The sequence below is a fragment of the Macaca fascicularis genome, chromosome 1, assembly GCF_037993035.2.
Source record: "Macaca fascicularis isolate 582-1 chromosome 1, T2T-MFA8v1.1".
Taxonomy (NCBI): Eukaryota; Metazoa; Chordata; class Mammalia; order Primates; family Cercopithecidae; genus Macaca; species Macaca fascicularis.
In genome coordinates, this window is record NC_088375.1 from 35252542 (window position 1) to 35269363 (window position 16822).

A 16822-nucleotide genomic window follows, 5' to 3' on the forward strand; every position below is an offset into this window, starting at 1 on the left:
AAACATTATGGGAACTGTGTGATATGCTCTGCTAGCCAGCCTCTGGCCTTGGAATCCATACATTATTTAATGGGAAGGAAGACATACCTTAAATGAGCCATAACAATTGCTTAAGGGAGATGGGAGTAGGGGGAGAGGAAGGATTGTGTGTGTATTTTTTTAATTTCTCAGACCATGCCCGTTAGTTTTGTTTCTTATTTAGGATACAGCATTAATCATGCTAATATTTTACAGCCGGGTTTCACTCTTTAGTCATTACTTTAATCAAACCCATCAGCGAACGAAGGAACACGTTACCAGGTGGGAATAACTGCTACCGCTCGCTGTTAATTACTTTGCATTTTACAGCAATCAGCAGCAAGGGCTGAGATCATAATAAATTCATGACTTATGGGCCCATAAAATCATTACCGTAGGAAAATATGTTTTACCGGGGATTCGATGGGCCGCTGCTCAGACAGAGATTTCTTGAAGGAAATGACACCCATGAAATTAAACTGATCCTTGCAGTCAGCAGAAATGTAAATGTACAAAGAGAGCAAAATTTTACCATGGGAGAAAGGGGCCAGCAGGAGCGGGACTGGGTGCTGGGGGCGTGGCCACGGGAGGGGCGGGGCCCATAAGTACTGCGGGGAAGAGGATGCGGAAGGAAGAGGCTCCCAGGCAGGAAAAACCTTTAGAGAGAGCGGGAAGGAAAGAGACTCAGTGGCCTGTGCGTGATTCAGAGGTCCAGACGTCTGGGAGAGCAGTCTTTTTACTATATCATAGTCTCTAACCTCTCCCAGCTTTAGTTATTTCAGCCAGCTTTTTCCCACTGCCTTGGGTACTGTGACTTAGGTGGTCTCAGAGGCCCTGAGGATGGTGATGTTAAAGGCACAGGGACAAGTCCACAAATCAGCCCTGCCAGAGTCCAAGAAGGGAGGGAGGTTCACTCCTGTGTTTTCCCCACTGTCTTCAAGCAACCTAACTAGGCTTGTTGATGGATAGCTCCACTTCTTCACTGAGGCAACCCTGCCCCTGGCTTCCAACGCCCACTGCCACCCCACACACATCTCCAGCCTCCTTGTGTAGGTCTGTGTCAAAGGCCATCTCTGGTCTATGGGAAATGCTCTCCAAGGAGAATAATTAAAACCCTGGTGTTTGTTTTATTGGGAGGTTTCTCTACTTTCAAATTTCTCCCGGGATGCATTCATGCCATTTGTTTAGAAGCAACTGCTTCCTTTTCCATTGCTTCTTCCAATTACACTAGACAAACACAGGCCCTTATCTGGTGTTATTTAAGCATGAAATTATAACAGATCCTTTTAAATGCTAAAGCACTAAAAATAAGTCCTTTTATCAAGACACACCAGGTCTAGATATAGTAGCTCATTAATTTCTGTAAATCAGACAAGATGAAATTCAAACAAAATCCAAGAGCTTCCAGTGAAGGAGCATTCATTGTTTCTGAGATGATCACCATCCTTGTTCACCATGATCATTATCGTTCACGTTTCTAGGAGGTAGCGGGGGTTGTCCTCTCAACTTGGAAGACCATCCCAGCTGAGAGGAATCAGTGTCACCAGAAGGACCACAAGGAGTCAAATATGAGTTGGAATCCTACTTTTACCACTTCCTAGTGGTGGGTCTTAGGGAATTTATTTAATTTCCTGGACCTCAGTTATATATCCTGTAAAAGAGAGAAAATTATACCTACCTTTAAATAAAGAATTGCTGTGGAAATGAAATGAGCTTACTATGCACATGTAGCACCAAATAAAACACTAAGCAGGCCTTCTGATAAAGTTGATTCACTTCTTTGAAATTCCCCACCCCAAGTTCAGGCAAGGCAAAACAGCCAGCCTCTTGAAGGAAGTCAGAGAGGCTGGGGAGCTGGTTAGCACGAGTTGGCCCCTGAGAACCTTGCACAGCAGCAGCCAGTTACAAGAGATGATGAACGAATGGTGTGGGGTGTTTGGCTACATTCCCACCTGTCACTGTGACTTTCAGGAATATGTACTGCCCTTCTCAGTTCTTGGGAGATTCTGAGCTTCATATAAGCCTAATTTGCTCCAGAAGCAACAGGCGGGGACAGAAGGCACCAGCCTCACTTGGATCACCAGGCTGTGATGTCTAATTTTCCCCATTATGGTCTCTTTCTCTTGCATTTACTTTTTTGAAACTGTTGGTAATAAACAGAAAGAAGGAGCCCCCTTGTCATTGTTTGCCCCATCATCCTCCCTCCTCCAACAAAGGTATGGCCCCAGACATCATCTCACCACAGCGGCAGTACTGGCAGAAAAGTTTAGCAAGGGAGCCTGCTCTCCATAAAATATTAAATGCTTTCACTGTCAATAAAAGCAAAACTGACCCGCCTCCCTTGCCTGGTTTCTTCCCCCAGCCCCCAACCCAGTTCACTACCTCAGTACTAGGGCAAGAGAAATAGCTGAGGAGCTCTGAACAAAATTAATTATTTTTAAGCAAGAAACCAAGAAATGCAATAACCCGCCAACTTTTCATCTCTCAGGAGAACAGAGTTTCAATATCATTTTGGATCACAAGTGAAATAAGTTAGATGGATGCTGACATTTTAGCCATGTATGTGTTCTTGATAAGTTGTATAAGCAAGCGCCTTACAATGGGATGAAATAAAATGAGGGGAGATTAAGGGTATATGGGGTTTTCCCCTCATTTAAAATTTCTGAAGCCATGTTGGAGCAGTGGAAAGCAGAAAAGTACCAGAGTCAGCATAGACAGGTTTGAATCCCAGCTCTGTCATGTGTGAGTTCCTTGACTTTGGGTGAGTGCCTTAACCCCCCGATCCTCAGTTTCCCCATCTGAATTATTGAGATTATGCATCTACCTTTCACGGTTGTTGTAAAAGATAAAATAATTAATGTTTATAAAACATCTGTAACAGGGTAATATAGTCAACAAATGGTTGTAGTTATTACTAGATTAGCACCTTGTTACTGAAAAACCTCCAAGGAGCTATTGTAATGAGAATGAGGATTCTAACCTGTGTGATAAAACCCCAAAACGCTTTGTGCTACAAAACCCAATACACAGTGCCAGAACGCCTATATCAGTTAGAATCCTTTGGCAACAAGTAGAATACACTTATTCTAGACAACTTCCATGGAAAATGATTGTTAAAATGAATAACATGTAGCTTAGTCACTCAATTTTACATCTCAACTATCATTAGATGTCATTAGGAGGGATGTTAAACGTATATCTTACCTTACCATTGTTGAGTGGGTAAAGGAAGATTCAAGGCCAAGAGAAAGACTAATTTAAGCTCCATGTCTGAAGACACTTTATGCTTTAAATACATCAAAACATCTGTACTCCCCAAAAATGTTTATTCATAATACTTAAATAATAGCATAGACTAATTATTCTTCAGATATCATACATATGTGCCAGTTTCTGTTTTCTATGTGATGTAACATTTTATAGCAGATCAGTAAATACATAGGCTAATACTAATTTTTAACAGAAAAAAAACTTTGTTATTGATATTAGTTTTGGATGATAGTAATTTTTTCTTTGAAATAGGAAAGATAAATAATGTTACCAGCACCTCTTAGGTGTCCTGCACTGTTCTAGGCAATTACATACCTTATCACAATTGGTTCTAGCAAAAATCTACAAGGTGTGTAGATTTATTCCCATTTCACAAATAAGGAAGCTGGGGTTCAGATTTATTGCTTAGGTCACCCAGCTAGAGATGGAGGTGGGCACCTGCTCCTGAATGACTACTGGGTAAATTACAAAACTAGGGCAGAAATAAGTTACTTGAAACCAATGAGACACAACATACCAGAATCTCTGGGACACAGCTAAAGAAGTGTTTAGAGGGAAATTTATAGCACTAAATGCCCATATCAGAAAGCAGGAAAGATCTAAAACAGACACCCTAAAATCACAATTAAAAGAACTAGAGAAGTAAGAGCAAACACACTTAAAAGCTAGCAGAAGACAAGAAATAACTAAGATCAGAGCAGAACTGAAGGGGATAGAGACACTGAAAACCCTTCAAAAAAAAAAAATCAATGAGTGCAGGAGCTGGTTTTTTGAAAAGATTAACAAAATAGATAGACCACTAGCCATACTAATAAAGAAGAAAAGGGAGAATAATAAAATAGACACAATAAAAAATGATAAAGGAGAGATCACCACTGATCCCACAGAAATACAAAATAACATCAGAGAATACTATAAACACCTCTACATAAATAAACTAGAAAATCTAGAAGAAATGTATAAATTTCTGGACACATACACTTTCCCAAGACTAAACCAGGAAGAAATCAAATCCCTGAATAGACCAATAACAAGTTCTGAAATTGAGGCAGTAATAGCCTACCAACCAAAAAATATCCAGGACCAGATGGATTCACAGCCAAATTCTACCAGAGATAGAGGAGTTGGTACCATTCCTTCTGAAACTATTCCAATCAATAGAAAAAGAGAGGCTCCTCCCTAATGCATTTTATGAGGCCAGCATCATCCTGATACCAAAACCTAGCAGAAACACAACAGAAAAAGAAAATTTCAGGCCAATATCCCTGATGAACATCAATGCAAAAATCCTCAATAAAATACTGGCAAACTGAATCCAGCAGCACATCAGAAAGCTTACCCACCATGATCAAGTGGGCTTCATCCCTAGGATGCAAGGCTGGTTCCACATACACAAATCAATAAATGTAATCCATCGCATAAACAGAACCAATGACAAAAACCGCATGATTATCTCAATAGATGCAGAAAAGACCTTCGATAAAATTCAACACCCCTTCACGCTAAAAACTCTCAATAAACTAGGTATTGATGGAACGTATCTCAAAATAGTAAGAGCTATTTATGACAAACCCACACCCAATATCATACTGAATGGGCAAAAGCTGGAAGCACTCCCTTTGAAAACCAGCAAGAGAAGGATGCCCTCTCTTACCTCTCCTATTCAGCACAGTATTGGAAGTTCCAACCAGGGCAATCAGGCAAGAGAAAGAAAGAAAGGGTATTCAAATATGAAGAAAGTCAAATTGTCTCTGTTTGCAGATGACATGATTGTATATTTAGAAAACTCCATCATCTCAGCCCAAAAACTCCTTATGCTGATAAGCAACTTCAGCAATGTCTCAGGATACAAACTCAATATGCAGAAATCACAAGCATTCCTATACATCAATAACAGACTGAGACACAAATTATGAGTTAACTCCCATTCACAATTGCTACAAAGAAAATAAAATACCTAGGAATATGACTTACAAGGGAGGTGAAGGACCTCTCCAAGGAGAACTGCAAACCACTGCTCAAGGAAATAAGAGAGGACACAAACAAATGGAAAAACAACCCATGCTCATAGACAGGAATCAAGCTACCATTGACTTTCTTCACAGAACTAGAAAGAACTACTTTAAATTTCATACAGAACCAAAAAAGAGCCTGTATAGCCAAGACAATCCTAACAAAAAGAACGAAGCTGGAGACATCATGCTACCCGACTTCAAACTATACTACAAGGTTACAGTAACCAAAATAGCATGGTACTGGTACCAAAACAGGTATATAGACCAATGGAACAGAATACTCAGAAATAATACCACACATCTACAACCATCTAATCTTAGACAAATCTGACAAAAACAAGCAATGGGGAAAGGGTCCCTATTTAATAAATGGTGCTGGGAAAACTGGCTAGCCATATGCAGAAAATTGAAACTGGACTCCTTCCTTACACCTTATACAAAAATTAACTCAAGATGGATTAAAAACTTAAATGTTAAACCTAAAACCATAAAAGCCCTAGAAGAAAATCTAGGCAATACCATTCAGGACATAGGCATGGGCAAAGACTTCATGACTAAAACACCAAAAGCAATTGAAGCAAAAGCCAAAATTGACAAATGGGATCTAATTAAACTAAAGAGCTTCTGCACAGCAAAAAAAAAAAAAAAAAAAAAAAAAAACTATCATCAGAGTGAACAGGCAACCTATAGAATGGGAGAAAATGTTTGCAATCTATCCATCTGATAAAGGTCTAATATCCAGAATCTACAAGGAACTTAAACATATTTACAAGAAAAAAAAAAACCATCAAAAAGTGGACAAAGCATATAAACAGACAAGCCTCAAAAGAAGACATTTATGCGGCCGCCGAACATATGAAAAAAAGTTCAACATCACTGGACATTAGAGAAATGCAAATCAAAACCATAAGGAGATACCATCTCATGCCAGTTAGAATGGCAATCATTATAAAGTCAGGCAACAACAGGTACAAGAAAGGATGCAGAGAAATATGAATGCTTTTACACTGTTGGTAGGAATGTAAATTAATTGAACCATTGTGGAAGACAGTGTGGCAATTCCCCAAGGATCTAGAACCAGAAATACCATTTGACCCAGCAATCCCATTACTGGGTATATACCCAAAGGATTTTAAATCATTCTACTATAAAGACACATGCACACATATGTTTATGGTAGCACTATTTACAATAGCGAAGACTTGGAACCAACCCAAATGCCTATAAATGATAGACTGGATAAAGAAAATGTGGCACATATACACCGTGGAATACTATGCAGCCATAAAAAAAGAATGAGTTCATGTCCTTTGCAGGGACATGGATGAAGCAAGAAACCATCATTCTCAGAAAACTAACACAGGAACAGAAAACCAAACAATGCATATTCTCACTCATAAGCGGGAGTTGAACAATGAGAACACATGGACACAGGGAGGGGAACATCACACATGAGGCCTGTTGGGAGGCAGAGGGCAATGGGAGGGATAGCATTAGGACAAATACCTAATGTATGGGGGGCTTAAAACCTAGATGATGGGTTGATGGGTGCAGCAAACCACCATGGCACATGTATACCTGTGTAACAAATCTGCATGCTCTGCACATGTATCCCAGAACTTAAAGTATAATTAAAAAAAAAAAAAAGAAGAAGAAATCACAAGATATAAATAGAGAAAATAGAGATAGAGGTGGGCTTTGAAGCCAGATTTATCTAAAGATCAAACTGCCTTACTCCAGGGAAAACCTACATGGGGGCATATGTGCCCTGGAAGGAAAGTAAAAATATTACTTGGGACATAATTATACTAAACAATTATTTGTTGCTTATCTGAAATGCAAATTTAACTGGGCACACTATATTTTATCTGTCAACCTTATTTTATGTTTTGAAATTAGGTTTTGTGTACCTTTTCCTATATTTTTGATTTTTATTTCACTGCTCTAAGCATTTTTGTTAAATTAAGTAAAAATGAATGCATAGTTCTTAATATACAAAACACTAATGTGGTATTTCTCTGGCTTTGTTGTTTTTCGTTTTCTTGTGACTGATCCTAAGCTCCAAAGCAGACCACACTGCTGTCTCAGAGCCCAAAAAGGAAAAAAACAAAGTTTGCTCTCTTTTCTTGGAGATAGCTGTTTCATGTTTCAAATACAATTCTTGAAAAAATCAACTCTTGTGACCTTTATATTTGAAAGGATCATTACTTATGTTGCCATTCATCAGGACTTTAAGGAGATGATACTTGAGTCTCTACCCTGCTCATAAAATATTAGGAGGTGATGATCAAAACCAAAGAGTTTTCAGTTTTGGACAAAACGATGAACTAACACAGACTGCTGGTTCCCCAAACTGAACTTGGAGAAAATGACAGAGGAAGACATGAAACTCATGAAATATGAAATAACAACTTAAAAAGAAACTCTCCCCTAAAACTCCTATTGACAGTGGGGGAAGGGAAGGGATGATAGCAAACAGAATTGACTGTGACTTTGTGGCACCTGGGGCTTTCCATCCTCAGAGATACCCTCTTCAGTCTCCTTCAACTTGCCAGGACCAACAGACTAGTGTTTACCTTTGTCTCCTCATTACCAAACAGAGGAGCTGATATCCTTAAGAAAATCGACGCTCACAGGCAAATACTTAAGTACCTGAAGAATAAAACTACCTCCAAAGAAAAATAACAAACTTTAAATACATAAAGCATGATTATTGAAACAGAAAGACCAAGAATTTAGAATAAGTGTAACAAACATACTTTTGAGGATAAATATACTATCAATATAAAAAAAGAAAAATGAAAGAGAAACATGATAAAGGATTAGAAATAAAAATTTAATAATGGAAATTTTAAAAAATAGGGTAAATAATAGGATGGATCCAACTGAATGGCAAGTTGATGAGTTGAAAGATCAGATTAAAAATACCACAGGATCTATTGAGATAATCATGTGGTTTTTGTCATTGGTTCTGTTTATGCGATGGATTACATTTATTAATTTGCATATGTTGAACCAGCCTTACATCCCAGGGATGAAGCTGACTTGACTGTGGTGGATAAGCTTTTTAATGTGCTGGTGGATTCAGTTGCCAGTTTTTTTTTGTTTCTTTGTTTTTGTTTTTGTTTTTGAGATGAAGTCTCGCTTTCTTGCCCAGGCTGTAGTGCAATGGTGCAGATCTCGGTTCGCTGCAACCTCCGCCTCCCGAGTTCAAGCAATTATCCTACCTCAGCCTCCTAAGTGAGTAGCTGGGACTACAGGCACCCACCACCATGCCCAGCTAATTTTTGTATTTTTAGTAGAGACGGGGTTTCACTGTATTAGCCAGGCTGGTCTCAAACTCCTGACCTCAGATAATCCACCCACCTTGGCCTCCCAAATTGCTGGGATTATAGGCTTGAGCCACCATGCCTGGCCGGCTTGCCAGTATTTTATTGAGGACTTTTGCATTGATGTTCATCAGGGATTATGGCCTGAAATTTTGTTGTTTTTATTGTTGTGTCTCTGCCAGGTCTTGCTATCAGGATGATGCTGGCCTCATAAAATGCACTAGGGAGGAGTCCCTCTTTTTCTATTGTTTGGAATAGTTTCAGAAGGAATGGTAGCAGCTCCTCTTTGTACCTCTGGTAGAATTCAGCTGTGATTCCGTCTGGTCCTGGGTTTTTTTGGTTGGTAGGCTATTAATTACTGCCTCAATTTCAGAACTTGTTATTGGTCTATTCAGGGATTCGACTTCTTCCTGCTTGAGTCTCAGGAAGATATATGTGTCCAGGAATTTATCCATTTCTTCTAGATTTTCTAGTTTATTTGTGTAGAGGTGTTTATAGTATTCTCTGATGTTATTTTGTATTTCTGTGGGATCAGTGGTGATCTCCCCTTTATCATTTTTTATGGTGTCTATTTTACTCTTCTCACTTTTCTTCTTTATTAGTATGGCTGGCTAGTGGTCTATTTTGTTAATCTTTTCAAAAAAACAGCTCCTGGATTCATTGATTTTTTGAAGGGTTTTCAGTGTCTCTATCCCCTTCAGTTCTGCTCTGATCTTAGTTATTTCTTGTCTTCTGGTAGCTTTTAAGTGTGTTTGCTCTTACTTCTCTAGTTCTTTTAATTGTGATGTTAGGGTGTTGATTTTAGATTTTTCCTGGCTTCTCCTATGGGCATCTAGTGCTATAAATTTCCCTCTAAACACTTCTTTAGCTGTGTCCCAGAGATTCTGGTATGTTGTGTCTTTGTTCTCATTGGTTTCAAAGAACTTATTTATTTCTACCCTAATTTCGTTATTTACCCAGTAGTCATCCAGGAGCAGGTAGTTCAGTTTCCATGTAGTTGTGCAGTTTTGAGTGAGTTTCTTAATCCTGAGTTCTAATTTGATTGCACTGTGGTTGGAGAGACTGTTATGATTTCCATTCTTTTGCATTTGCTGAGGAGTTTGACCTCCAATTACGTGGTCAATTTTAGAATAAGTGCTATGTAGTGCTGAGAAGAATGTATCTTCTATTGATTTGGGGTGGAGAATTCTGTAGATGTCTATTAGGTCTGCTTGGTCCAGAGCTGAGTTCAAGTTCTGAATATCCTTGTTAATTTTCTGTCTCATTGATCTAATATTGACAGTGTGGTGTTAAAGTGTCCCACTATTATTGTATGGTAGTCTAAGTGTCTTTGTACGTCTCTAAGAACTTGCTTTATGAATCTGGGTGCTCCTGTATTGGGTGCATATATATTTAGGATATCTCTTCTTGTTGCATTGATCCTGTTACCGTTGTGTAATGGCCTTGTCTTTTTTGATCTTTGTTGGTTTAAAGTCTGTTTTATCAGAGACTAGGATTGCAACTCCTGCCTTTCTTTTTTTTTTTTTTTTTTTTTTTTTTTTTTTTTTTTTTTTTTTTTGGCTTTCCATTTGCTTGGTAGATCTTCCTGCATCCCTTTATTTTGAGCCTATGTGTCTTTGCACATGAGATGGGTCTCCTAAATACAGCACACTGATGGGTCTTGACTCTTCATTCAATTTGCCAGTCTGTGTCTTTTAATTGGGGCATTTAGCCTGTTTACATTTAAGTTTAATATTGTTATATGTGAATTTGATCCTGTCATTATGATGCTAGCTGGTTATTTTGCCCATTAGTTGATGCAGTTTCTTCATAGTGTCAATGGTCTTTACATTTTGGTTTGTTTTTGCAGTGGCTGGTATTGGTTTTTCCTTTCCATATTTAGTGCTTCCTTCAGAAGCTCTTGTAAGGCAGGCCTGGTGGTGACAAAATCCCTCAGCATTTGCTTGTCTGTAAAGAATTTTATTTCTCCTTCACTTATGAAACTTAGTTTGGCTGAATATAAAATTCTGGGTTGAAAATTCTTTTCTTTAAGAATGTTAAATATTGGCCCCCACTCTCTTCTGGCTTGTAGGCTTTCTGCAGAGAGATCCACTGTTAGTCTGATGGGCTTCCCTTTGTGGGTAACCCGACCTTTCTTTCTGGCTGCACTTAACATTTTTTCCTTCATTTCAACCTTGGTGAATCTGACGGATTATGTGTCTTTGGGTTGCTCTTCTCAAGGAGTATCTTTATGGTGTTCTCTATATGTCCTGAATTTGGATGTTGAACTGTCTTGCTAGGCTGGGGAAGTTCTCCTGGATAATATCCTGAAGTGTGTTTTACAACTTGGTTCCATTCTCCCTATCACTTTCAGGTACACCAATCAAACGTAGGTTTGGTCTTTTCACATAGCCCCATATTTCTTGGAGGCTTTGTTCATTCCTTTTTTTTTTCTTTTTTCTCTAATCTTGTCTTCACATTTTATTTCATACCCCAGCACAGCACAGCTACTCCATGAAAGTGTGTCCATACTGCCTCTTTAAGCAGGTCTCCGATCCTGTTTCTCCTCACTGGGCAGAACCTCCTAACTGGGGCCTCCTGCCACACCCTTCGGTATTCTCTGGCCTCCAAAAATTTGAAAACTCCCTGGCATAGAACTCTGAGAGTGAGTGGTGGGCCACCATCTCTGCTGTTTGGGCAACTTAGCAGTTCTAGCCTTTAGGCTTTGGAGAATCCAAGCCAACCAGGGGTAGAAGTGGTACCCCAGACAGCAGAGAAGTCCCACAAAGCATTGCCAGATTACTTTTTTAAGTGGGTCCCTGAGCCCATTCCTCATCACCAGGTGGAGCCTCCCAACCAGGGTCTCTGGCTACCCCCATCAGTGTCTTCCAGCGGACAGAGATTTCAGGCCTCTCTGGGACAGAGCTCCCAGAAGGAGGGGCAGGCCACCATCTTTGCTGTTTGGGTGACTTAGCTGTTCCAACCTTTGGGTTTCAGGGCATCCAAAGTGACCAGGGGCTGAAGTGGACCCTGAACACAGCAAAGCTGCTATACAAAAACTTGGCCAGACTACTTTTATAAGTGAGTCCCCAATCTCATTCCTCCTGATTGGGTGGGACCTCCTGGGGTCATCAACCACCACCTACAGGTGTTTTCAGGCCAGCAACAAGTCTACACCTCCTTGGGATGGAGCTCCCAGAGGAAGAGGCAGGCTGCCATCTTTCCTGTTTTGCAGACTTCATTGGTGATTCCTCCAGGTACTAAAAAATCTGAGGCAACTAGAGATTGGAGCAGACCTCTAGCATACCACAGCAGTCTGACAGAAAAATGGCCAGACTGTTAAAAAAAAAATCCAAAGGTTAGCAGCCTCAAAGATTGAAGACAGATAAGCCTACAAAGATGAGAAAGAATCAGCACAAGAACACTGAAAACTCAAAAAGCCAGAGTGCCCTCTTTCCTCCAAATGACCACATCACCTCTCCAGCAAGGGTTCAGAACTGGGCTGAGGCTGAGATGGCTGAAATGACAGAAATAGAATTCAGAATATGAATAGGAATGAAGTTCACTGAGCTAAAGGAGTATGTTGTAACCCAGTGCAAGGAAGCTAAAAATTATGATAAAACATTGCAAGAGCTGATAGGCAAATGGCCAGTCTAGAGAATGTAACTGACCCAATAAAGCTGGAAAACAGACAACAAGAATTTTATAATGCAATCACAAGTATTAGCAACAGAATAGATCAAGAGAGGAAAGAATTCAGAGCTGAAGACTGCCTTTCTGAAATAAGACAAACAGACAAGAGTAGAGAAAAAAAGAATAAAACAGAATGAACAAAACCTCCAAGAAATATGGGATTATGTAAAGAAACTGAATCTGTGACTGGTATACCTGAAAGAGATGGGGAGAATAAAACCTATTTGGAAAAAATATTTCAGGATATCATCCACGAGAACTTCCCCAGACTAGCTGGAGAGGCTAACATTATTATTCAGAAAATGCAGAGAGAGAACCGCAGTAAGATACTCCATGAGAAGATCATCTCCAAGACACATAATCATCAGATTCTCAGAGGTGGAAATGAAAGAAAAAATTTTTTAAAGGCAGCTACAGAGAAAGACCAGGTCATCTATAAAGGGAAGCCCATTAGACTAACAGGACCTCTCAGCTGAAATATTACAAGCCAGAAGACTTTGGGGGCCAACATTCAACATTCTTAAAGGAAATTCCAACTCAGAATTTCATATCTGGCCAAACTAAGCTTCATAAGTGAAGGAGAAATAAGATCATTTTTTGACAAGCAAATACTGAGTGCATTTGTTACCACAAGGTGTGCCTTCCAAGAGCTCCTGAAGGAAGAACTAAATATGGAAAGGGAAAATTGTTACCAACCACAACAAAAACACACTAAAGCACACAGACCAGTGACACTATAAAGCAACTGCATAAAAAGTCTTCAAAATAACCAGCTAACATCATGAAGACAGGATCAAAATCACACATATTAATACTAACCTTAAATGTAGGTGGGCTAAATGCCCCAATTAAAATACACAGAGTTGCAAGCTTGATAAAGAACCAAGACTCATTGATATGCTGTCTTCAAGAGACCCATCTCACATGCAGTGACACACATAAGCTCAAAATAAAGGGATGGAAGAAAATCTACCAAGCAAATGGGGAACAGAAAAAAGCAGGGGTTGCAATCCTAGTTTCTGACAAAATAGACTTTAAACCAACAAGATCATAAGAGACAAAGAAGGGCATTACATAAAGGTAAAGGGTTCAATTCAACAAGAAGATCTAACTATCCTAAATATATATGTACCCAAATTCATAAAGCAAGTTTTCCAAGACATTCAAAGATACAGACTCCCACACAATAACAGTGAGAGACTTTAACACCCCACTGACAATATTAGACAGATCTTTGAGACAGAAAATTAACAAAGATATTCATGACCTGATCAAATGGACCTCATAGATATCTACAGAACTGTCTACTCAAAAACAATTGTAGATAGAATATACATTCTTCTCATTGACACATGGCACTTACTCTAAAATCAATCACATAATCAGAAGTAAAACACTCCACAGCAAATATAAGAGAACTGAAATCATAACAAACAGTCTCTTGGACCACAAAACAATCAAATTAGAAATAAAGACTAAGAAATTCTCTCAAAAAGTCCTACTTGAAAACTGAATCCAGCAGCACATCAAAAAGCTAATTCACCACGATCAAGTAGGCTTCATCTCCAGGATGCAAGTGTGTTCAACAAATCAATAAATGTGTTTAATCACATAAACAGAACTAAAAACAAAAACCACATGATTATCTAAATCGAAGCAAAAAAAAAAAAAGCTTTTTATAAAATTCAACACTCCTTCATGTTAAACACTCTCATTAAACTGGGTATTGAGAAATATACCTCAAAGTGATAAGAGCCACATATGACAAACCCACAGCCAATATCATACTGAATGGGCAAATGCTGGAAGCATTCCCCCTTGAAAACTGGCATAATACAAGGATGCCCTCTCTCAACACTCCTATTCAACATAGTATTGGAAGTTCTGGCCAGGGAAATCAGGCAAGAGAAAGTAATAAAGGCATTCAAATAGAAAGAGAGGAAGCCAAACTATCACTGTTTGCAGATGACATGATCACATATCTAGAAAACTTCATAGTCTCAGCTCAAAACCTTCTTAAGCTAATAAATAACTTCAGCAAAATCTCAGGATACAAAATCAATGTGCAAAAATCACTAGCATTCCTATATACCAACAACAGTCAAGCCGAGAGCCAAACCAGGAATGAACTCCCATAAACAATTGCCACCAAAAGAATAAAATACCTAGGAATAAAGCTAACAAAGGAGGTGAAAGGGGTCTTTAAGGAGAACTACAAAATATCATGCAAAAAAAATCACACATGACACACACAAAAAAATTCCATGCTCATAGATAAGAAGAATCAATATTGTGAAAATGGCCATACTGCCCAAAGCAAATTACAGATTCAATGCTATTCCTATTTAACTACCATTGACATTCTTCATAGAACTAGAGAAAACTATTTTATAATTCACATAGAACTATAAAGGAGCCCAAATAGCCAAAGCAATCTTAAGCAAAAAGCACAAAACTGGAGGCATTACACTACTCAACTTCAAACTATACTACAGGGCTACAGTAAACAAAACAGCATGATACTGGTACAGAAACAGACACTCAGACTAATGGAACAGAATAGAGGACCCAGAAGTAAGACCACACACCTACAACTATCTGATCTTCAACAACCCTGACAAAAACAGGCAATGGGGAAAGTATTCCCTGTTCAATAATGGTGCAAGGATAACTGGCTAGCTATATGCAGAAGATTGAAACTGGACCCCTTCTTTACACCATATACAAAAATTAACTCCAGATGGATGAAGAACTAAATGTAAAACTCAAAACTGTAAAAACCCTGGAATACAACCTAGGGAACACCATTTATAGGCGTGGGCAAAGATTTCATGACGAAGACACCAAAAGCAATTGCAACAAAAGCTAAAATTGACAAATGGAATCTAATTAAACTAAATGTTTCTGCACAGCAAAAGAAATTATCAGAGCAAACAGGCAACCTAAAGAATGGGAGAAAATTTTTGCAATCTACCTATCTGACAAAGGTCTAACATCCAGAATTTACAAAGAATTTAAACAAATTTACAAGAAAAATAAAAACATCAAAAAGTGGGCAAAGGACATGAAGAGATGCTTTTCAAAAGAAGACTTACTTGGGGCCAACAAGCATATGAAAAAAAGCTCAACATCACTGTTCATTAGAGAAATGTAAATCAAAACCACAATGAGATACCATCTAACACCAGTCAGATGGCTATTATTAAAAAGTCAAAAAACTACAGATGCTGGTGAAATTGTGGAGCAAAAGTAATGCTTATTCGTTGTTAGTGGGATTGTAAATTAGTTCAGCCATTGTAGGAGACAGTGTGGAGATTCCTCAAAGACCTAAAGACAGAAATACCATTTAACTCAGCAATCCCATTAATGGGTATATACCCAAAGGAATATGAATCATTCTAGTACAAAGACACATGCATGCATGTGTTCATTGCAGCACTATTCACAATAGCAAAGACATGCAATCAACCTAAATAATAGACTGTATAAAGAAATCAATGATAGACTATATAAAGAAAATGTGGTTTGTATACACCATGGAATACTATGCAGCCATTAAAAAGGATGGACTCATGTCCTTTACAGGGACACAGATGGAGCTGGAGGCCACTATCCTTAGCAAACTAACACAGGAACAGAAAACCAAATACCACATGTTCTCACTTATAAGTGGGACCTAAATTATGAGAACACATGGACATACAGGAAAACACACATTGGGGTCTTTCAGAAGGTGGAGAGTGGAAGGAAGGAGAGGATCAGGAAAAATAACTAATGGATACTAGGCTAAATGCCTGCATGATCAGATAATCTGTACAACAAACTCCCATGACACAAGTTTACCTGTATAACAAATGTGCACTTGTACACCTGAACTTAAAATTCCCAGTATTGTGGAAGGCTGAGGTAGCAGGATCACTTGAGGCCAGGCATTTGAGACTAGGCAGGGCAACAGTGAGACACCCCTGACACTACTAAAAATTTTTAAAAATTAAAAATTAGCTGAGTGTGTTGGTGCACATCTGTAGTCCCAGCACTCAGGAGGCTGTGGTGGGAGGATTGCTTGAGCCCAGGAGTTCACGACTATAGTGAGCTATGTTCACTGTACTCTGCACTTCAGTCTGGGTGACAGAGTGAGACCCTGTCTTAAGAAAAAGAAAAGAAAAAAACACAGAAAAGAAAAAAGATAGAAAATATAAAATTAAGAACTGAGAATAAGGAGGATTAAAAAAAAGTGTCACCATCAGATAACAGGAATCCTCAAATGTGATAGAAAAAGTAAGAGAAAGATGTGAAAAAATATGGGCAGAAAGTTCTCAGAATTATTAATTAACCTAAGATCAAAAGAACCTCCACACAGTATTAAACAGAAGAGATAAGCATAAAACACACACACACACACACACACACACACCCCTTGATGCCACATATAGAACTGTAGGCATAACAGAGAAAAAAAATAAATGTTAAAGCTTCTAGAATGAAGAAATCATTTAGTAAGAACAAGAATCAGATTGA

The 16822-nt window shown here is 38.7% G+C and overlaps 1 long non-coding RNA gene across 4 annotated transcripts in view; it reads right to left on the reverse strand.

The window, feature by feature from the left end:
• LOC107126550 (uncharacterized) overlaps positions 1 to 16822 on the reverse strand; it is a 340932-nt gene that overhangs the window by 302069 nt on the left and 22041 nt on the right. The gene's annotated exons all lie outside the window — the stretch shown is intronic.